This window comes from Astyanax mexicanus, chromosome 5 (assembly GCF_023375975.1).
Source record: "Astyanax mexicanus isolate ESR-SI-001 chromosome 5, AstMex3_surface, whole genome shotgun sequence".
Classification (NCBI taxonomy): domain Eukaryota; kingdom Metazoa; phylum Chordata; class Actinopteri; order Characiformes; family Acestrorhamphidae; genus Astyanax; species Astyanax mexicanus.
In genome coordinates, this window is record NC_064412.1 from 6557344 (window position 1) to 6582712 (window position 25369).

Consider the following 25369-nt stretch of genomic DNA (forward strand, 5'->3'; position numbering starts at 1 on the left):
TCACTTGCCTCACATTTCCTTAAAGAGGCAGGTGAGCTCTGACTTTGGCACGTTTGTATCTTAACAGTGCGTTTTACAATATTTTGTTTGTAGAGGGTTGAGCTGAATTAAAACAAAGCAATTTCTTCAATGCTGCACAAAATGAATAAATAAAGTTACACTTATATAGCGCCTTTCTAGTACACTTTACAATCATGTTTTTATACACAACCATTTATAGTCAGCAGTCATTTACACACTTGTGAGAAGTGGCAACCAATTGCGCACAGCGTACTCTCAACCGGAAACAACTATCATCCTGGAGGAGAACTGAATCGGGCATTACAGCATTTACCCAGGACAGAGAGTCAATCCATACATTTACCAAGACACAAACACACACATACACACCAGATCAACTTAGAGTATTACATTTTGTTACAGGTAATTTCAGAGTATCCAATTTACCTTATCTTAATGTTTTTGGACTGTGTGAGGAAACAGTTTCCCCAGAGGAAACCCACACAAACACAGGGAGAACATGGAAACTCCACCCAGATAGGGACTTGAACCCAAGACCCCAGTTCTGGAAGGCAAACGTGATAACCACTAATATCTACAGTAAGCTTGGACGAGGGTTCTGTGATGACATTTCACAACAATACCCATTAAATACTGTCATATTACTTCAATTTTCAAGAATTATACGTATTTATTATTATGGTTTGTTACCTGCACTAGCCTAGCCTAGCTTTAATGCACAATTAACAAATGCCACTAAAAGAAAACAGTGTAAATTTGATTTAAAGACTCTAAACATGGTCATGTAGGACATGCAGCACAGGGTTTGGACCCAACACCTGCAGCTCTTAGCGATGAATAGCAGGGCTGCAGACACACATGTCAGAGCTGACCTGAGAACAGTGGGCTTTGGCCAGAGACCGCTGAGAGAAATGAGCGGGATTACGAGGTGTTGTGTTTTATAATCTGTGATCAGAGGGAGTCGGACGGCCGGTGGAAGGTAGGGGATCAACTGTCCTTGCAGAACTAAAGGGATTAGCACGCGCCGGAGACCAAAACGGTTTGATGTCGACACTCTCTTCTGCTCCGCGGCCAGAACGAGAAGACGGCTCAGAGCCACGTCCATAAAGATTCACGCTCTGCCAGCAGGAGCGCTGGGTCGGGGACAGAACAGCGTTTTTGGACATGAGACATTAGAGAGGACATTAAGGAAAGAAAGGAATAGAGGGGGACAATATGTAAAAATTATATTAAAATAATATGGCAAAATTCTCTTAAATATATTCTTGTCCAGAGCAACTTACAGATTTTCTGATGTTACAGACGAGAGGGAGTTTTAAGTTTCCAGGTTAAAGAGGAAGTGGATGGAGGAGGTGGTGTTATCCACTGTGCTATTCCCATTTCCCTATTTCCCAAAACAGTAGAGCCATATTTTACAATACTATAATGTCTACAGCTGGGCCTGTCACAACAACTGTATTTTATTGGATGAGGAATTCCTTGAATTACTTTTCAAACAAAAGATAATTAGTCAAATACAATAAAAATATATATTTAAACACGTAAACTTTTAACTATCTAAGCACAACACATTTACAGTACTTAAGCACTATAGTGGGGCTATTCTAATTATAAATGTGACTTGAGTTAATAGTGTGCAACTCAAGTCACATATGAGAAATATATGAGATACATGAAATCTACACAGATAAATGCAGCCAGGAGCGCCGGGTCGGGAGCAGTACAGCGTTTCAGGACATGAGACTAAAGGACATTAATGATAGGAAGGAATAGAGTTGGACAATATATGAAAATGATAATATGGCAAAATTAGAACACGGCATTTGGCACATATTCTTATCCAGAGCGACTTACAGATTTTCTGATGTTATAGAAACAGGCAGTGTAAAGTATCCAGATAAAGTGGATGAAAAAAGTGGTGTTATCCACTGTACTAGTCCACTTCCACATCTCAAAACAGTAGAGCCATATTTTATAATACTATCATGTCTGCGGCTGGGCCTGTCACAACAACTGTATTTTATTGGATGAGGAATTCTTGTGATAAATACAATTTAATTTAAGTTTAACATATTTGTTTAACATACTTTGTTTGCCACTAGTATAATGATAAACTAATAGCAAAATAATGTGATTACACCCACTGAAAAAAAAATACTTCTGACAGTTAAAATCCAGACTTTGGAAAAAATATGCTTATATATTGTACATACTGTTCCAGTCTAAAATTTGGACACAGGTTTTCATTCAGTGTTTTTCTTGGTTTAATTCTTTATTTAATTTCTATAACCATTAGTTTAATAAATAATTATGCATGTTCCTGTATAGCTTTTATATAGTTTTTAATATTAAAGCTATCATTGTGTTTTAGGTTAGGGGTATTAATCTTTAAAACTCACCATAATGGGTTAATTCATTAGTGGCTTTCGATGCCCTTGTTTTAAAATGCTTCTCAACATCATTAATATTTTCCAAATGTCTTTCCCCTTTTACATGATAAATATAAAAAAAAAACGTTTTTTAAGTGCCTTTTTAATACCTGTTCTTGTATTTTATGCTTTGAAATTTGCGGTTGCTTGAAGGCACAGAATAACTTCATAAACGCTTTTTATCTGTGGAGAACGCTTTGAAATAAAAGCCTTTCAGAACTTTACAGATAATGCCAGATATCCTTATAATTAAAACGATTTGATGTAAATATAAAACATTAAGAAAGGACCTTAATCAGAAACAGAACAGAAAATAAAAGAACATAAAAGACACATGGGTTCTTTATGGCACTGCTAAAAAAATAAAAAAATAAAAAAATAAAAAAAACATTATATTTAAGAGTGTCCATATATATTTTATATTTCAAGCTGTAATTTGGTGTGAAATACATTCACGTAAAGTAAAGCAAAGCCCAATCCACACCATATATTCTTATGCATTACATATGTACCAGTTTTATAGGTGAGCAGACGTGCTACATCTGCAGAGCTGCACTTTTGAGACATTTACAGGAAATAAATGAGAGAAGAGAAGCCTGACAGACGAAAGAGAGCCAGTCCAGTGATTAAGGGAGAGAAGAAATTGACAGATGTTCCTCTGCTCTCAGTGTAAATCACCACTCTGTCTGTTCGAGAGAGACAGTCTCACTAGTAATTGAGGCTTCAGTAATCCAACGGATTTGTTGGCTAACGCTAACTAACAGCAGTCTTCTGAACATCCCCTCTCTCTCTACACAGTAGACTATATATGAGCCTATATGAGCTGCTTACTCAGTAATTAATTTTCCTTCTGAAATATGTCTGAAATATGGAATCAGGGAGAATTCCTGAGCGTTCTCTTAGAAATAAAGCAATAATACTGTAAAAGAACCACTTTTGGTTCCACAAAGAAGCATATTTGCAATTACAATAGTGACTTACAGATTTTTTGGGTTTTTTTTGGTGTTGTAGAGGACAGGGAGTGTAGTATCCAGGTAAGTATCCAGGATAAAGATGAAGTGGATGGAGGAGGTGGTGTTATCCACTGTGCTATTCCACTTCCACACCCCAAAACAGTACAGTCGTATTTTACAATACTATCATGTTTGCAGCTGGGCCTGTCACAACAACTGTATTTTATTGGATGAGGAATTCTTGTGATAAATTCAATTTAATTTCATTTTAAAATACTTGTTTGCCACGAATATAATGATAAAATAATAGCAAAATGAATCAATTACACCATTTGAAAAGATTAACACACACTAACAACCCACCACCATGCTACTCAGTGTTACTACAGTGCTGAGAATAATAATGATCCACCACCCTAATAATAATAGCAGCTCTGTGGTGGTCTAAACTGTGGGGTCCTGAGCATTAATTAAGAGGGTAAAAGAAACAGAAGGACTACAGTATACAAATTAAAGAACTGTGAATTATTGGAGTGGTTTTTTTTTTATGTTGTTGACTGCAGGTTTGAATCCTAGTCATGCTGCTTGCCATCAGCTGCCAGATCCCAGAGAGAGTACAAAGATGGTGCTCTTTCCCCTCATCACTCCAAAGGGTGATGTGGATCAGCACAAGGCCGCGTCTGTGAGCTGATGTATCAGAACCGAGTCGCTGCGCTTTCCTCCGAGGGTGCTGTGATGCTACTCGGCAATGCTGCATCAGCAGTAGTTCAAAAAGAGGCGGAGTCTGGCGTTACATGTATCAGAGGAGGCATGTGCAAGTCTTCACCCACCTTGTGTTGTGGCATCAGTAGTGATAGGGGATATACAGCTTAAAAAAGTGAGGTAGGGATTATCGGCATAGCTAAAATTAGGGAGAAAACTAAGCATAACACATTTACAGTACTTAAGCACTGTAATCTGAATAATAATTTCACTGTAGTGGGGCTCTTTTAACCTGCCGTTTGTGTGCTTCATGCATTCGTCCATCAGAGGAAATACATTGTTGGAAAAGTCATATATAGTCAATATGAATAAATAATTTGGTCCGTTTTCAGACAAATAATTTTGGTTGCCAAATATTTGGTGCATCCCTATAGTTATATTAAAAAATATTGCAATCTTCAGAGCTCTTAGCTGGACAATTTCTCTTGTTATCAAAACACACATACATGCTCAAACACGCACACACACTCACACCCCTACAAGAAAAAAAAAAAGCAGTGATTCAGTCCTATCAGTACTCAGGCAATGAGATGGTTTTCCTTTTTTCAGGCTGAGATGTGACAGTATGAAAAGACTGAATCCCACACAGCCATCACAACAAACACCAGCTCCTCTCCAGCCATTTCCAGCCATACTAATAACAATCGCCTCCTTCAGCCTCCACGGCCCGGCTGATGATGCCTAATGTATACTTTCATTTGGATATTTATAGTAAGCAGTCATTAGCATTAGCATCACCGCTAGTTCTCTAATTAGAAGACCAAAGCTTCAGATCTGAAGAGTGTGTGTGCACGTTTGTGTGTGTGTGTGTGTGTGGTTTGACAGCGGAGAGTTTGGCAGCGATTCCAGGCAGCCTGGAGTTCGATCCCTCACACACTCCGTCTTTCACACTGCCCAATTACTCCGCACTCGTTTGATTCCCTTCCAGTACTTTCCATCCCTCTCTTTCAGCGTCATCTATCCACCCAGGCTTTCCACAAAGCAGCAATTACACACTTGTCGTATGTGTTTAGGATCGAGACAATGCTGGAATCCTGATCAGTGCGCGCGCACACACACACACACACACACACACACACACACACACACACACACACACACACACACACACACACACACACACAGTTTCGCATTAAAACTAGATTTCAACTCCAGAGTAGGGCTGCAACGATTAGTCAATAAAATCGACAATTTCGATTATTTAAATGTGTCGACTACAAATCTCATTGCCGATTAATTGTTAATTTGTAACAGTACCGCATTACACAAAGTGCTGGGGACAGAAGCACAATGACTTAGGCTTTGTCTCTAAAAGTGCCCAAACACAACAGATTACATAATAAATCACTGTATATTAGTAATCTCCATGTTTAAACAATATTCAGATATTTAAATGCCCTTTAAACCTCATGTTCTGCTGTTTCTATCGTTTTTAGAAATGGCAGAAATAATCATTGACTAATCGAATAAATACATTTAAAAAAAATAATCATCAGATTTGTCAGCTACCAAAATAGTCATTAGTTGCAGCCCTACTCCAGAGACCAGCTGTGTGTTTTGGACATTCCAATATAAAGGAAGGTCTGCTTTATGCACTGTAAACCCACTATTTGTCTATTTGTAACTTTACATTAAAAATATATATATATATATATTTCCCAGCATTCCTCAACTATTTTGCGTTAAGTAAACATTTGTGGCCACATATTTTCGCAGTCCAATGAAAAACAAGTACTGTATCTCCCAAACAGCAACTTTACAGGAGAGAGGACAAAAAAAAAAACTTCTAAACTTTCAATGCAAGTAAAAAGAAAAGAGGTAACAGAGTTTATTTCAGGCCATTTTAATGTACTTCTATTGGTTTGTTAATCAATACATTTTGGCAGAGTGTAAAAGACAGTCTGTCTGTTCAAATTATGTAGTAAACTAAAAAAAAAGAACCACTGCAGTTGACTTTGAGTTGAACCACTGTCTGTTTCCATTTGGCAGCTTCTTTTCTATTGGCTTCTTGCAAAATCTATTTGCATACTGGGTGTGTCCCCCATTTTCTGACTAAACCCCTTTATGTACCCACCTTATGTAAACTTGAAGAATATATATTATGATTAACTGTGTGGTCTCTGTGTTGTAGGCTGTAAGAACAAGCATCATTTTCTGAATAACACTCATAATCAGTGTGTAGTCATTCCCCCCAGCTACATTAGGTAAACTTGTACACTAGATCATATATTATGATTTAATAACTGCTTGGTCTCTGTGTTGTAGGCTGTAAGAACAAGCATCATGTTCTGAGCTGCTATAGTAACTCTGTGTTGGCTGTGTGCTCTCAATAATGTTCACTCTGCAGCATTTTCTTTCTTTATCTACTTTTCTATGAGTATTTAAAAAATGAAATCATAAAAAAGACTAATCTACAAATTCTATTCACCTGCCCATAACATTCAAAGTAGACTTATTATACAAAGCAATTGACATAACAAAAATATTATGTTATCATATATTTTGTGTTCTGGTTAAATTGGTGGAAATTATATTTATTGTAATTAATGTAATTCTTACTTAAACCTATGTAGTATGTAGTCATTAAAAATATATATAAATAATGAAATGTATAAATTCAGGAAAATATTAATTTAAATATATATCTCAATAAACCTTATATTACATTATATTACAACTTCAAATTTCTTAGGTAAATGGTTACAACACAAGTTTTGAGTTTAGTGAACTTATTGGGTTTCTCAGTGTGTATTCGGACACTTAAGTGTGTAGGCCCTGTATCACACACACACACACACACACACACACACACACACACACACACACACACACACACACACCAGGGAAATCAACAGTGCTTTTCCAGCAAATTGACTGCGAACACGAAGATTACCACACAAAGCTACTGAGGCAGGAGGGAGCATCGAGGCAGTTCCTACACACACACACACACACACTCACACTCACACACTATCGTTTTTCAAACTCATGCCCAGGCTCTGAGCAACTGTGCGGAGGTTTGAAACAAGTGAGCAAGGAGATCAGGATGAGAGAAAAGGACTTGGCTGTTATTACTGCCTCCACCACCATCGCACACCACTCTACACTCCAGAGAAACGCCTCCAGCCAATCAGAGCTGCAGCAATAAACACATCTTACACCACAATGTGAAACGCAGGGTGGGTTCATGAAGGTTTTGCACCAGGAAACCTTCTTGAGATGCACGTACAGTGAATTTCTCCAACGATGATCTAGAAGAAAACTTATTGCAGCATTTAGTAATAATTGTCTGGTAACACTTTACAATAAAAATCACTAATAACAGTGCTTACGACAGTAATAAACACTGGTTATGTAATGTCGCAACATTCTTTTATACATTAATTAAGATATTATATCACATTATAACATTACTCAATTTAAATGCTTAAGTATGTAGTATATAATAATGAATTGGGACATTAGTTTATCCCTTAGAACCCAACGGACGGATTTTCCATCTAAAATTGCACCTTGTGTTCTCAGATTAATTACTCAGGAATCACCTCACACACAAACATAATTCAGTAACACTTTACTTGGATGGTCCATTTTATGGCCTTGTTGATGCTCAACTGACATTCAACTAACACTGAATTAAATGTCCATTAAATTTAACTTAACCCTATGTTGAATGTAAATGATTCAAAATAGAACCTAACCCTACACCTAACCCTAACCTTAACCCTTAACCTACCCTAAAATCAATCCCTACACCTAACCCTAACCTTAACCCTTAATCAACCATAAAATCTAACCCTACACCTAACCCTAACCTTAACCCTTAATCAACCATAAAATCTAACCCTACACCTAACCCTAACCTTAACCCTTAATCAACCATAAAATCTAACCCTACACCTAAACCTAACCTTAACCCTTAATCTACCCTAAAATCTAACCCTACACCTAACCCTAACCTTAACCCTTAATCAACCATAAAATCAAACCCTACACCTAACCCTAACCTTAACCCTTAATCAATCATAAAATCTAACCCTACACCTAACCCTAACCTTAACCCTTAATCAACCATAAAATCTAACCCTACACCTAAACCTAACCTTAACCCTTAATCTACCCTAAAATCTAACCCTACACCTAACCCTAACCTTAACCCTTAATCAACCATAAAATCAAACCCTACACCTAACCCTAACCTTAACCCTTAATCAACCATAAAATCTAACCCTACACCTAACCCTAACCTTAACCCTTAATCAACCATAAAATCAAACCCTACACCTAACCCTAACCTTAACCCTTAATCAACCATAAAATCTAACCCTACACCTAACCCTAACCTTAACCCTTAATCAACCATAAAATCTAACCCTAAACCTAACCCTAACCTTAACCCTTAATCAACCATAAAATCTAACCCTACACCTAAACCTAACCTTAACCCTTAATCTACCCTAAAATCTAACCCTACACCTAACCCTAACCTTAACCCTTAATCAACCATAAAATCTAACCCTACACCTAACCCTAACCTTAACCCTTAATCTACCCTAAAATCTAACCCTACACCTAACCCTAACCTTAACCCTTAATCAACCATAAAATCTAACCCTACACCTAACCCTAACCTTAACTCTTAATCTACCCTAAAATCTAACCCTACACCTAACCCTAACCTTAACCCTTAATCAACCATAAAATCTAACCCTACACCTAACCCTAACCTTAACCCTTAATCAACCATAAAATCTAACCCTACACCTAACCCTAACCTTAACCCTTAATCAACCCTAAAATCTAACCCTACACCTAACCCTAACCTTAACTCTTAATCAACCCTAAAATTTGAACCCTACACCTAACCCTAACCTTAACCCTTAATCAACCCTAAAATCTAACCCTACACCTAACCCTAACCTTAACCCTTAATCAACCCTAAAATCGAACCCTACAACTAACCCTAACCTTAACCCTTAATCAACCATAAAATCTAACTCTACACCTAACCCAAACCCTTAATCAACCCTAAAATCAAACCCTACACCTAACCCTAACCTTAACCCTTAATCAACCCTAAAATTTGAACCCTACACCTAACCATAACCTTAACTCTTAATCAACCCTAAAATCTAACCCTACACCTAACCCTAACCTTAACCCTTAATCAACCATAAAATCTAACCCTACACCTAACCCTAACCTTAACCTTTACCTAAACTTAAAATCTAACCCTAAACCAATCCTAAAATATTAAGATAAGCGTTTAGAGTTGAATGTAGGGTTATATTCAATAGAGAATAATTTACTTTCTCCTTTTAGTTCATTTGCATTTAATAGACATGTAGTTGAATGTTAGTTGAATGTCAGTTGAGCATCAAAGATGCTATCAAATGGACCATCCAAGTAAAGTGTTACCCACAATTCATATATGGTTAGAAAGGGCGGAACTTACTCTTTCTAAAAATAGTAGTGCCATCCCAGTGCAGTAAAAAGCAACTACAAAAACCCATTGAGAAAAAAAAGTGAGATCTCCTTCAAAGTTCCTTGTTTTATTCCTTCATTATACCTCTATATATTTGCTCAAAACCCATAATCAGATGTATTTAGATTCACTTTCGGGTCTCTGAGTAAATCGCATGATGTCATGATTGCCACTGATTCCTCAAGTGTTGAAAAAAAGGACTTTCCCTACAACAACAAAAAAAAAAAAAATGCAATTTACCTGTCCTCAACCAATATTATTTACTGTGCTATAAGACCTGAAAGAGGAACAGACAAAAAAGAAGAAAAAAAACACCAAAACAGCCAAGAGTTCAAAGGGTTAAAATGTTGTAATGATTAATAATGTATCAAGTAGTATCAATTAATAAAAAGATGAGTCACTCTGCAACCATTGATGTTAATTAATGCACCCTTATTTTAAAATGTTACCAGTGATTTTACCTTAAAAACGCAGCTACAGAATCACACTGATGCTCCACTAACTCCAGGAAGCATCTCTGTCATTGCTATGGCATTTTGGGATGCTGGAGAAGCTGCTTAAGATCTCTCACCATAAATGTGCAATGCTGTATAATCCAATTAATCCAATCAAATGTGTGTAAATATGCAACATATAATTTGTTATTTAAAAATGATTGTATATTTTTAACTATAAAGAAAAAAATTAATTGTACCAGTCAGTTATTTAGAAGCAGTAAAGCCACTCGGCTGAAGTACAGCATTATAAGGCTGAGTTTTTAATGAAGTTTCTCCAGCACTAAGGCTGGGTGCAGCAGCATTAGCATTAGCACTAGCTGCTAACCACAGCGCTAGCTCCTTCGCCTTTTAGAAGCGAGTATATTGAACTGTATTCTGCGTGTTTGCCATGTTAAAACAAGCTACGTGGGACGAACCGCTAGCTGAGGGATTCCTCAGTGGCTAATGCTAATGCTGCTGCACCTAGCCTTAGTGCTGGAGATACTTCACTGAAAACTCACCCTTAGATAAAATACTGGAAGTCTAAGCTTACTGTAAATGAACGGAGGAGCTTTACTCACCTAAATAAAGAGTTTTCAGGAGAGAAATCTGTGTAGATTAATAACGATGCTCACTTCGATATAGACATCCTTACTAGTGTCGCTTAATACACCTTATGTATACAAATAAACCAGAAAATAGAGGTACACCTTATAATCTGGTACGTCTAATAGTACAAAAAATACTGTAACTGTATTTTATTTACAGTGTGTATCGTCTTGCATCCTCACCACAAATAAATTATTACTAGAATATGTATGAAAATGATGACACGTTTATGCCAGTATCATTATAATCTGTAAGCCATTCTTCAGGTGAGCCACATACCTATTAATGCTCTTGATAAAAACAATGTTTCCATAATGAGTGTGTGTGTGTGTGTGTGTGTGTGTGTGTGCCCTTTTTTATGCATCACTATAGGACTATGCTCTCATTGTGGTACACAGTTAATACACAAACAGGATGTAGATGTTCTACTTTCTGTAACTGTGCCATAAAAAGCCATTCATTTTCACTGTTTAAGAAAGATGAAAGACTTGGAACAGTTCAGACTCCTCAGGGGATTTCTATTAATAGAAATAAAAGGGCCATGGATATAGTCTCTGAAGCCTACCTTACATTATTATTATTATATTTATTCTTATTAATATTATTATTAACTCTCATCTAGCTCATTTTTACCAACAAAAACAACAACAACAAGCATAACAATAGCAATAACAATAATATCACTCTGACTGAAATTCTGCTTTGCAGGAAGAAACATGAGCTCATTAAAGCAGCGAGGATGTCAGCAGCCCTCTACCTCACTCTGTCACAGTGTAAATACCCGTCATGAACTCAATTCCACTAATGAGCTGCTCAGTATATATTTACACTAACTCAAACACAGAGCTGTTGAGTGACAGCAGAGCATATAATATGAATTTAAACAGGCCAGAGGGTAAATGATGGGCGGGCAGATCCTATAAATATACTGTATAAACACACTTAATAGCTATATATATATATATATATATATATATATATATATATATATATATATATATATATATATATATATATATTTATATACTTCCACTCATTATTCACATCATGACATGCCAAATACACAGGTGTATAATTGGACACTGCAGCCCAGTTGTTGTGGCTCAATGTCATTTTCAAATGAAAGGGGGTTAAATAGGGGTTAAATAAACAAAAATAGGTAACACTTTCTATGAATGTCATCTTTATTAGACTCTATAACTACATTCATAATATATTATAATGCATTCATAAGGCATTATAACCATGGCTATAAATATTTATAAAAATGCATAACCCACTATAGCCATCTTTATTAAGCATTATGACTTGTGATCACAATACATTATAAGCTGTGCTTATGATATACATGTTAAAATAGTTTATATCTATTGTTAAAAATCTAGTCCCACAATGAAAGTCTGGTACTTTACTTAGAGTGCACAAAGACCTGTTATAATACATTATAATTGACTATAACTTATATTATATTCAAGACAAGTATAATTCATGAGTGGTTGAAAATATATTTATAGGATTACTGAGGGTGTGTTTATAAGTTGGAAGCTGTTTTAGTCATGATACAAGTCTACAAGCAGGGAATGAGTTTCTTGGTAGTGACGTATAACATGTTGTAAACACAGCTATTAATGTATTATAATCACAGTTCATGATGCATAATAAACATGGCTATGATGAATTATAGAGTTTCATAAATATGTATAGCCATGTTTATAATGCCTTATAAATGCATTATAATGTGTTATAAATATGTTTATAGAGTCTTATAGAGATGACATTCATAGAAAGTGTTACCACAAAAATATAATAGGCAAGATGAGTCTTCAATTGGTCAATACATTTAAATAGATATACAAAGACGGATTGATTGATTTGATTGATTTGATAGACAGGCAGTTTTCTTAGTAGTTAGATCAAAAAGAGTGATTAATGTTGACCTGTGAGCAATTACTTAATCTGTACAACTGTAAAAACTCTGTAACAATCTGTATTTCACTATTAGCTACATGTGTTACTATACAGTAATTAAAGATATTTTTATTTGTATTATAAAGTCAGATCTGCCTTTGGAGGAAATGTCAGGAAGTTTGCCAATGTTTAGTTCCAAAAATGCTCAAGATTCGCATGTAAAATCATATATTTAGGCAATAATACATGAGAGGGAGTGCTATAACGTGTATTATATTGGCCACAAGCCTGGAGTGTATTATTGGGATCATACCACAGTTCCATTATCGCTGTTTATTAAAACATTTTGAGTTAAAGAGCTCCATTCCATAGCTCCAGTGCTGCTCTGTTTGTAGCTGCGATATTTGGTTTGTAAGCGCTGCATCGTTGCTAGGTTACCTGTATGTGGCAGAGTAATACATAAAGAGAGCTTCATTGACAGTGCATTACCGGCTGATAATGGCTTTAATAGAACGCTTCTTAGCCAATCACATTGCAGGGTCGGAACTAACTGTGGTATAATTATAACTATAGAGAGTGAGATTTGTATTGTAGGAGTTCTTGACTAATTTGTGACCCATTACTGAATACTGTATAAATATTTACTCTTAGCATTTGAGAGTAAAAGTGAGGTAAACTCTTCCTCCAAATGAACTGCAGCTCTTCAAATGACTTAAACTAGTTTTACTGCAGGTCTGAAAATGTAAAATCTAGCTGTATTATCCCATCTTGGCTCTTACCATACAATGTTTTTCAGGTTACAAGACGCAAAAAAAGCTTTTAGTTTCACTGTCCACTCAAAAGCACAGCTGTTATGACCTATTTACAACAAATGATTGTATTCATGGTCATAACCATTTCCACCCACAGCTATTACAGGACTAAACAACTGACTTAGGGTTGCCCTGACCTTTGTAGGTACAATAATCATTGAAAAAATGGTCCTAAGCCACATAAAAGCTAATGCGGACCCTCTCCTGAACCCCCTGTAGCTCAGTGATGCTCTGCATTACGTCATCTGATCCCTGCCACAAGACCTACGAGAGAGAGTTTTATTTGTGGGCTTCTTCCCAGTTTGGCTTCAGTTTCTGAATCAGTTTCTCTGATTTATTGCTATTTATAGGTATATGGTTGATTCAAATGAACATTGTTTTATTCTCTAATCTACAAACAACATTTCTCCCAAATTCCAAATAAAAATATTGTCAATTAGAGCATTTATTTGCAGAAAATGATAAATGGCTGAAATAACAAAAAAGAAGCAGAGCTTTCAGACCTCAAATAATGCAAGGAAAACAAGTTCATATTCAAAAGGTTTTAAGAGTTCAGAAATCGATATTTGGTGGAATAACCCTGGTTTTTTAATCAAAGTCTTCATGCATCTTGGCATCATATTCTCCTCCACCAGTCTTACACACTGCTTTTGGATAACTTTATGCCTTTACTCCTGGTGCAAACATTGAAGCAGTTCAGCTTGGTTTGATGCTTGTGATCATCCATCTTCCTCTTCACTATATTCCAGAGGTTTTCAATTTAGTAAAATCAAGGAAACTCATAATTTTTAAGTGGTCTCTTATTTTTTTTTCCAGAGCTGTAGGAGTTTTCACATATGCCATAAATATGTATGCATGTACACATGGGTTCTGTACCATGCATACATGGATCAGGGAGGGGTTAAAGGTTTTATTGTCATTCACAGTAAACGAGGCGTACAAATTAATGAAAAACTTAAGTACCATGTCCCTCAGAATAGCAGAAACACAATAAATACTAAACATTAATATAGAAGCTATGAATGTACAGACATATACATTGATATGTAAATTAAAAGTATGTGACAGGTAAAGTAACGTAAAGGGTGCAGTGCTAGTTCAAAAGGGGTGGAAATATTGTAAACCTAGTGGTGAGATGGATAGAAAAAAAAAGTTTATGGTGGATTATGATGGACTGAACACTGCAACAGGTTGTTCAGCAGCCTGATGGCCTGTGGAAAGAAGCTGTTTTTGAGCTGGCTTATTCTGGTCTTCATGCTTCTCTACTTCCTGCTGCTGCACTGCTTTGGGCACACTGGTGCATCTTGAAAAATAGAGTATTATAAAGAAGAGTTACTTTATTGCAGTAATTCAGTGAAAAAATGCGAAACTCATATATTATATAGACGTATTAAACACATAGTGATCTATTTTAAGCGTTTATTTCTTTTATTGTTGATGATTATGGCTTGCAGCCAATGAAAACTCCACAAAAAAAATCAGTGTCTCAGAAAATTAGAATATTACATATTGGTACTTTTGGCAGTGTGGGCAGTGTGCCAAGTGTGTCTTTTCACTACTACTTCTGACTCTGGTCCCTAGATTTCCAAATTAAAGGCAAGATTAACTGATGATCAGTGATGGTTTGGAGAGCCAGCATGTCATCTGCTGGTGTTGATCCACTGTGTTATACCAAGTGCAACATCTTACAGCACTTTATGCTTCCCTCTGCTGACAACTTGTACGGAGATGTGGATTTCCTTTTTCAGCAGTACTTTTTGGGTTTTCATTGGCTGTAAGCCATAATCACCAACAATAAAAGAAAGTAACGCTTAAAATAGATCACTCTGTGTGTAATACATCTATATTATATATGAGTTTCACGTTTTGAACTGAATTACTAACATAAAATAATATTTTAATGATATTCTATTTTTTTTTTTTTTGAGATGCACTAGTAGAACCCAAAACCTTGTTATCAGTGTCCCAGCGCTCGAACCACTAAGCCACCATGGCCTTTTAACCTGCCTCCAGTCCTGATGATCCCTTTCTACGCAACGGTTCATTGAGCCCATCCTCACTATCATCTACAACCATCTGCTGTAGAGTGGACCCCCTCATAAGATTGAGCCAAACTGCAGGACATAATCAGGACAGCAGAGAGGATAATTGGAAGTACTCCGCCAATACTTCAGGACATATATAACAGCAGGGTCATGAAGTGCACAGGCAGGATTATAGCCGACCCCTCTCACCCTGAACATCATCTCCTCCAGCCACATCCCTCCAGTACAAGACCCAGGATCATCAACGCCAGCATACCTACACATGCTAACAGCTTTTCCCTTAGAGCTTCAACATTCATCAACCAGAGTGAGCCTATCACACTTTAAACTGAACTGTACAACCTCTTACTGTGACCCAGAACTCATATAGCTTATACAATCGATTTCCCTTATACACTGTAAACCCATACGTTGTTTAAACTCAAATTATTTAAGTCTGTTTTACACAAAATTGGATATTTCTAAACAATACTCAACTATTTCGAGTTAGTTGAACATTTGTGGGCACATATACTGTACTATTCAAACTAAGATCTTTGAGTTGAACCAATGTATAATAACTGAGTTTAGTCTGTTTTGCCATTGGCAGCTTCTTTTCCATTGGCTTCCATCACAATCTATTTGCATACTGGGTGTGTCCAAAAGTTTCTGACTAACACTCACCATCAGTGTGTAGTGATTCCTGCTGGGTTACCTTAGAAATAAATTGAGTTCTCCTTTAGTTGTAATAACTTGATGTTTTTAACTTAAGTTTTTATTCCCCATTACTTAAAAAAAATGAGCAAACCGACTGCTTTAAAATTAAGTTAAACAAACTCAACTTATCTGGCCTTACAGTTTAACAAAAACAAAAAAGTTAAATCAACTTCCCCTTTAGTTGTAATAACTTGATGTTCTAAGTTATGTTAACTTAAGTTTTCATTACTCTTTTTAACTCATTAACTTTTTAAAGGCAAGCGGTTTCCTTAAATTTTTAGGTAAATTCAACTAAACCAGGCTCACAGTGTGCTGTACATGTTCACAGATGGAATTGAGACATTTCCTGAGACATTTTTGTTTCTCTTCCTCATCTTTCTCTTACTGTTAAAACTGATTCCTAATCTCCACCTCAACTCAGAACTCAATCCTGAAACTCCCAACACTGTGGGAAACCCATTGACAGCAGGAAGTTTGTTACAGGTTTGTTACAGCCCTTCCAACAAATCACTTCTGTTTCTCTGATTTTGCTATTTATAGGTTTATGTTTGAATAAAATCAACATTCTTGTTCAATTCTATAAACTACGGACAACATTTCTACCAAATTTCAAATAAAAATATTGTCATTTAGAGCATTTATTTGCAGAAAATGAGAAATGGCTGAAATAACAAAAAAAAAAGATGCAGAGCTTTCAGACCTCAAATAATGCAAAGAAAACAAGTTCATATTCATAAAGTTTTAAAAGTTTTAAGAGTTCAGATATCAATATTTGGTGCAATAACCCTGGTTTCTAATCACAGTGTTTATGCATCTTGGCATGTTCTCCTCCTCCAGTCTTACACACTACTTTTGGATAACTTTATGCCAAAAATTCAAGCAGTTCAGCTTGGTTTGATGGCTTGTGATAAAAAAAAAATATATATATATATTGTTAAGTTTAATTTTTTTTCCAGAGCTGTATGGTAATTTATTGAAAGGACTATTTAGTGTTCTAGGGTTAATGTTTCACCTCAAGAACTCTAAAATAGTACCCTAATGTACTGCGCCCACCCAGACAGAGCAAGACAAGTTGTCCTCGCTCAGACTCTGGCCGCTGATGCTGAGGTAGCATGATTCGTAATTCAAACCAACAACACTTGAATCATAGTAGCAGCACCTTAGTCCACTGGACCACCAGCAGCCCCTTTATATTATATTTTATAACTTAAGATCTATTTCTGTGAATAAAATCTGGGTCTCTAAATCAGATAAACATTGGAAGACCGGGACGGGTTCCGAGACTCAGTCTTCGTGACAGAATGACAGAATCCGCTGCGTCATGTTGTTCTTGAATCGTGATCATTTCATTCACCGCCGCCTTCCTGTCCTGCCCTCATTCTCTGTGAAGGACCACTCACGGCCTCGTCCTTTCTCTCGCACTCATTCTTATTTCCGCTCGTCTATTCAGCTTTACACTGAACCTCCTCCATCTGCCCACACACACACACACACACACACACACAGTCTTCTCCTTGGTGGCCACCACTGCAGTGGCTGCGTTATTGAGACAGACAGAAGTGTCCCTTTGGTGACGGAAACACACACACTCAAATAAACATCCAACATTTAATACTTTAATACTTAACTGCTGATCTACATCTCCCTTTTAAACCATAAGATAACTATGATCATCTGTTTTTAACCCTATACTGTAAAAAAAACAGGCTTTTGCCAATTAATTTCCCGACAAACTTAACTAATTCACAGAAATAGACAGTTTATTAAAATGGGTCGGTTTAAGGAAACTGTGAAATTATTCTTTGTTAGAGAAATTTGCAACATCTTCTGTAATTTTACACAAAAAATATACCAAAAACCTGCCAAAAAACACTACGGCATTCATGCTCTCCTAGCTTCTGATTGCTCACACCTGGTATGTTTAGTGTAGACACCCTCTGTTTTCCTAAGCTCCTCACTGAGTATTGGACCTAGTTTGCTAGCTCGGTAACACTTTCTATGAATGCCATCTTTATTAGACTCTATAACTACATTCATAATATATTATAATGCATTCATAAGGCATTATAAACATGGCTATAAATATTTATAAAAATGCATAACCCACTATAGCCATGTTTATTAAGCATTATGACTTGTGATTATAATACATTATAAGCTATGCTTATGATATACATGTTAAAATAGTATATATCTATTGTTAATAATCTAGTCCCACAATGAAAGTCTGGTACTTTACTTAGAGCGCACAAAGTTATATACCTGTTATAATACATTATAATTGACTATAACTAATATTATATTAAGACAAGTATAATTTATGAGTGGTTAAAAATATATTAATAGGATTACTGAGGGTGTGTTTATAAGTTGGAATCTTTTTTAGTCATGATACAAGTCTACAAGCAGGGAATGAGTTTCTGGGTATTGACGTATAACATGTTATAAACACAGCTATTAATGCATTATAATCACAGTTTATGATGCATAATAAACATGGCTATGATGAATTATAGAGTTTTATAAATATGTATAGCCATGTTAATAATGCCTTATGAATGCATTATAATGTGTTATAAATATGCTTATAGAGTCTTATAGAGATGACATTCATAGAAAGTGTTACCGCTAGCTCTTCTACATAACATTTCTTTTGTTTCTTTTGTTGTTAAAAACCCTGTTTTTTAATCACGGTTTTCAGGCATCTTGGCATGTTCTCCTCCACCAGTTTTACACCCTGCTTTTGGATAACTTTATGCTGTCACTCCTGGTGCAAAAAGTTAAGCAGTTCAGCTTGGTTTGATGGTTTGATGGCTTGTGATCATCCATCTTCCTCTTGATTATATTCCAGAGGTTTTCAATTTGGTAAAATCAAAGAAACCCATCATTTTTAAATGGTCTCAACACATCCTTTTAAATTGTATTATCTATTACCTTTGTTTAGCCTTATGAACATTTATGTCATGGTCATAACATGGAACATCTTAACATCTCAGTATAGTTGATCTGCTGAAGAAGTAATGAAGCTGTTTCCTAGTTTCATGCATGAAAAGGAAAAGTGGAAAGACAGAGAAGAGAAAATGAGGGTATGAAAGAAAGCAAAAAAGAAAGGTAGAGCACGCCGTACCCTTAATCAATCCTTCAGCAGGAAACATTTTCTTTTTGCTAATTGCACGCTGCTCCTCTGCTGAGCCACTTCAGGAGGAAGCCTTTGTGTTAATAGGTCTCTATTGTGGACGGCTTTTGATGAGGAAGGTCTGACGTAATTACCTTCAAATAACTGTTCTGCTGTATCGCCTTTACTACAGGAACCGCTGATCTTTCAATCAGTAACCCATTTCTATCTGGAGCAAAAAACAATTATACAATGCTATAATTAGATGTGTGTGTGTTTGTGTAAGAGTGTGTGTATGTTAAAGAAAAAAGTGATGTCAGGTGTAGCAGTAGCAACAGGCTCTGTGTGTTTCAGCTAATCATATCTCTTTAATCACCGCTACACCCTGGCCAGCTGTGTGAGTGTGTGTGTGTTCATATGCTTGTATATGTGTTTGTGTTTGTGTGTGTATTTATAAGTGTGTGTGTGTGTGTGTAACAGGTGTCCACTTCCTCTCTGGCTAACCCTAACCCATTATTTACTCTGGTCATTTTCGTGACAGTTCATTAGACAAAGGGCTGTGTGGCTCTAAATCTAAACCCTTTTTATGCAGCTGTTAAACAGGATACATTACAGTTATTTTTGCAGAAAATGATCTAAATTAGGGGTTGGATGGCATCGCTGGCATCGCTGGAGGACTGGAGCTGCCCTTGGGCCTTGTGGTGTGAACCCACTGATCACACATACACACACAAACAAATACACACACATGCATACACACTCAGAGCCTGGACTGATCGTTTTCTTTCTGCTTTAATGCACTCTGACACATGGGGGCCTATTTTAGTGATCGCTATAGTGCATCAGTCAATTGTGCATCACACAGCTGGATTTAGGGTGTGTCGGAGAAAAAAATACATTTTGTGCAGCTCGAAATGAGCAAAAGCCACGTACTAATTCTCTTAATTACTCATGGGTGTGGTTAATTTTGGGCGTAATGTGAAATAAACCAATCAGTGTATTCCAGTCATCATTCCTTTTAAGAAGCAGGTGAGCTCTGACTTTGGCGCGTTCATATCTTAACAGCGCGGTGCTTTTGTGCGTCTCAGCAGAGACTGATACTGACCTGCTCTTTCACACTGTGAAGATACACCAGCAGCTCATTTAAGGAAACAGCAATGTTATTTTATTCTTTAATCTGTTTATTGTTGAGTTATAAGACGCGCTTGTACACCTATAGGAATGGACTTTGATGACTGACTGTTGTCAGGGTTTTAATCGGTCAGTGGAGCTCCTGTATTTACCACCACCAAAATATATATAGCAACAGGCCAGAAATGTACCTATTTTAACAGTGCAGGCACAAGGAGTGAAAATAGACTGTTGACGGGGTGTAAGATAGCAAAGAGCATCACACATGTCATGCTCAGGGTGTACGATAAAGCCCATGATCTGTAGAGTTCTCCACACATAAAATAATGAAAAATATTAATAAAAGATTCTTCTAGAACAGGAGCAACTCTCACCGGGGCTTTTACAGTGTTGTGCAGTCAGCCAAAACTAAATCATCATTAACGGCCTTTTGCAGCACATAGGCAGAAGACTGAAAAAAAGAGAGAGAGAGAGAAAAGAGAGAGAGAGAGAGAAAGAGAGATAGAGATAGAGGTCCTGTACATAGTAAAGCTTCTACAGGAACTAAACAGAAAAGCTGTGTATTTGCAAAAACCTGGCGATATGAGACGTATCATACAGGGGTTACAATGAAATTTTGTACAATAAGTTGCAAGGCTGAAAGAAAAATAATATTTTTGTCATTACTGAGTAATTAATTTTCATTATAAACACATAAAAAGAGTATCAACAACACTTAGAATAGCAGCAAACTCAAAGTGTATGAAAATTTGATCACATGACATAACTAGGCTGGAGGCAGAGCGAGGCAGAGTTTTAGCATTTCTGCTTATTTTCCTGGATGGTGTTGGTTTTAGCTAGCTGGCTGGACTGTGGTTAGGTTAGCGTAGCTTGCTTTAGCTCAGCATTAACTTAGCTTAGCCTAGCCTGGCTGGTTAGCGTTCTGGCTGTAAGACGGCAGTAACCGGGCGATTTTCGTTCCCTTTTTTCCCTGAGAGACGAGTCAGCGCTGCGGGCGAGCATGCCGCGGCTGAGCGCTAGTCTGTGCTAAGCTAACGCTGCTGCGGGTGTCCTGTGTATATACGCCGTTACTCAGCAACGCGTCGGCGGAGAGATACAAGTTTAGTGTGAGAAGGCCGTGATGTTATCACGAAATATCATCACGGCTAGATCACTTCTCAACCAATCAGATTGTGAGGTCGGAACTAACTGTTGTATAATTTGTGATAACACACTTCCTCTCGTGTTCTATTGCTTAAGTATTCCAGTCATTTAGTTCACGTTATTTAAGTTATTTAAACCAATCGAGGGACAGATTCCTGTAGAGTTTTATGACTGAAATGTTGAGTAAGTAAATGAGCTGGTGTGGCGCAGCGGATAACACCACCAACTTCCGGAGAGCTACCATGTGGGAGACTGGGGTTCAATTCCCAGTCTGGGTGACTATGGTGTGCTACACCAATAAGAGTCCTTGGGCATCCTCGTAAGATACGAATGCGTCAAAGTCAGAGCACACCTCTCTCTTAAAGGGAATGGCACGTGACACACTGGCATGTGATTGGTTTATTTTACATTATGCCCAAAACACACCTATGATTAATTAGATTAAGAGACTTATTACATGCCTATTGCGTGTTTTAAGCCGTACAGGGCATTTTTTTTTCACCCTCACGACACCAAAGACACACCGATCAATAGATATAGATATTATTTTTTGTTATTTTAGGAATTCTTTGACAGATGTCAACAAACACGTATTTTACAAAGGAAATACAGCCAATAAAGCTCATTGAAATAAACAGCATTGATTAGTTTCCAGTTTCCAGCTTGTTGGTTTAGAGGATAAAATACTGCTCACCACACCGGCTCATTACTACACACATCACTCAGGAGCCCCGCCCCCCACAATTAAAGGGGTTTGACAACTATTGATTGAACACATGCTTACTGAATAACCATGTGTACCAACACGGTGCTTAATTACATTACATGCTGTATATCCTAATACACCTGATTTATGTGTCTTGTGTGACTTATTTAATTATTTAACATGATCTAGAGTAGTTAACATCTAACTAAAAACAGGTGGATCAGTTGAAATGGACTTATAGACTGTAGTTAACATCTACCCAACATCCTGATAAGGATTAACATCTCACCAACATCACACAAAACTACAAAGCTCATATCATATCACCTTGAGTAGTTAAAATCTACTGTAGCTTACAATGGTGAAAGGATAATTAACATCTACTTAACACCAGCTAGAGTAGTTAACATCTATCCAACATCATGTAGAACACTCTAAATATAAGGAATTTAACATTTAGCCAACATCAAAGGAACATAAGCATTTTACTAACATAACTTAGAGTAGTTAACTTCTAATTATAGACGGAAATTAACATTTAGCCAACATCACATAAGGATTAACATCTCAATAACATCATGTGTATTTAACACAAAGACAATATCAGCTTGGGTAGTTAACATCTGGGGAATTAACATCAATTTAACATCAGCCAGTCTAAATAGAAGGAAGTTAACATTTAGCCAACATCAAATGTGGATTAGAATTGTACTAACATTATTTAGAGTAGTTAACATCTACAAAAAAAAAAGTGGATCAGCTGAAATAGACTAAAGTTAACGTCTAGCCAACATTAGATAAGGATTAATTTCTCAATAACATTAGGTGTAATCAACACAAAAGACAAAATCAGCTTGAGTAGTTAACATTTGGGGAAATAACATCTACTTAACATCAGCCAGTATAGTAGTTAACATCGATGCAACATCAGGTAAAACAGTCGAAATAGAAAAAAAAAAAACATCTAGCCAACCTCAAAGGAGGATTAAAATTGTACTAACAGCATTTATTTAAAATCTGGGAAATTAACATCTATGTGACATCAACCACTGAAGTAGTTAACATCAATGCAATACCAGAAAGAACTGTCTAAATAGAACATAGTTAACATCTAGCCAACATCAAATGAGGATTAGAATTGTACTAACATCATTTATTTAACATCTGGGAAATTAACATCTACGTAACATCAATCACTTAAGTAGTTAACATCAATGCAACATCAGGTAGAACTGTCTAAATAGAACATAGTTAACATCTAGCCAACATCAAATGAGGATTAGAATTGTTCTAACATCATTTAGAGTAGTTAACATCTAAGTATAGACTAAAGATAACATCTAGCCAGCATCAGATTAAGATTAACATCTCAAATAACAGCAGGTGAAATTAACACAAAGACAATATCAGCTTGAGTAGTTAACATCTGGGGAATTACCATTAATTTAACATCAGCCAGTAGAGTAGTTAACATCTATGCAACTTCAGGGAGAACAGTCTACAAAAAAAGGAAGTTACCATTTATCCAACATCAAATGAATGTTAGAATTGTACTAACATAATTTATTATATATAATATGGATCAGTTAATATCAGCTTTAGTTTAGTTAACATCTGGGGAATTTACATCTACTGAACATTAGCCAGTAGAGTAGTTAACATCTTCGCAATAATTGGGAGAACAGTCTAAATAGAACAAAGTTAACATTTATCCAACATCAAATCAAGATTAGCATTTTTCTAACATCATTTAGAGTAGATAAATCAAAGTATAGACTAAAGTCAACATCTAGCCAACAAGGTGGATCAGTTCATATCATCTTAAATAGTTAACATATAGGGAATTAACATCTACTTAACATCAGCCAGTAGAAAGTTGACATCCATGCAACATCAGGAAAACAGGCTAAATAAAACAAGGCTAACATCTATCCAACATCAAATGAAGATAAGCATTTTTCTAACATCATTTAGAGTGGATTAATCAAAGTATAGACAAAAGTTAACATCTAGCCAACAAGGTGGGTCAGTTAATACCATCTTAAATAGTTAACATATAGGGAATTAACATCTATTTACCATTAGCCAGTAGAGTAGTTAACATCTATGCAACGTCGGGGAGAACAGTCTAAATAAAACAAAGTTAACATCTATCCAACATCAAATGAATATAAGCATTTTACTAACATCATTTAGAGTCGATAAATCAAAGTATAGACTAAAGTCAACATCTAGCCAACAAGGTGGGTCAGTTAATATCATCTTAAATAGTTAACATATAGGGAATTAACATCTACTTAACATCAGCCAGTAGAGTAGTTAACATCTATGCAATGTCGGGGAGAACAGTCTAAATAAAACAAAGTTAACATCTATCCAACATCAAATGAAGATAAGCATTTTACTAACATCATTTAGAGTCGATAAATCAAAGTATAGACTAAAGTGAACATCTAGCCAACAAGGTGGATCAGTTAATATCATCTTAAATAGTTAACATATAGGGAATTAACATCTACTTAACATCAGCCAGTAGAGTAGTTAACATCTATGCAACGTCGGGGAGAACAGTCTAAATAGAAGGAAGTTACCATTTAACCAACATCATTTAGAGTAGATAAATAGAATAGAATAGACTAAAGTTAACATCGAGCCAACATTAGATAATGATTAACATCTAACTAATATCACTACTAACATCATTCACTGCATGGGTAGAGATTCAATGCATATTTGCTATTCATACAACTTTTAGCACCAACTGAAAGTCTCTTTTTATGTGTGTAATTCTCTGTGTGTGTGTGTGTATGTGTGTGTATTTGAGTGTGTGTGTGTGTATTTGTGTGTGTGTGTGTGTGTTTGTGTTGCTTAGCAAATAAGAGAGACAAACAGCGTTGTATAAGCCTGTTCTTTTGCATTCATGAAAGACATTATATCGCTGTTTCTTAATTACCTCTCCAGCAGCTTTGCTCACTTTGTGAAACAGGTGTTCAGCTCTAATCCTCTGGTGGAAAACTCGCTGTGTCTCAGCAGTGACGTCACCCTCAGTCTCAGCGTGAGCTCCTTTTCTCCCACTGA

At 36.3% G+C, this 25369-nt stretch overlaps 1 protein-coding gene across 3 annotated transcripts in view; it reads right to left on the reverse strand.

Annotated features, from left to right (window-relative positions):
- Positions 1-25369, reverse strand: part of slc12a5a (solute carrier family 12 member 5a) — a 297781-nt gene that overhangs the window by 146402 nt on the left and 126010 nt on the right. The window lies entirely within an intron of this gene.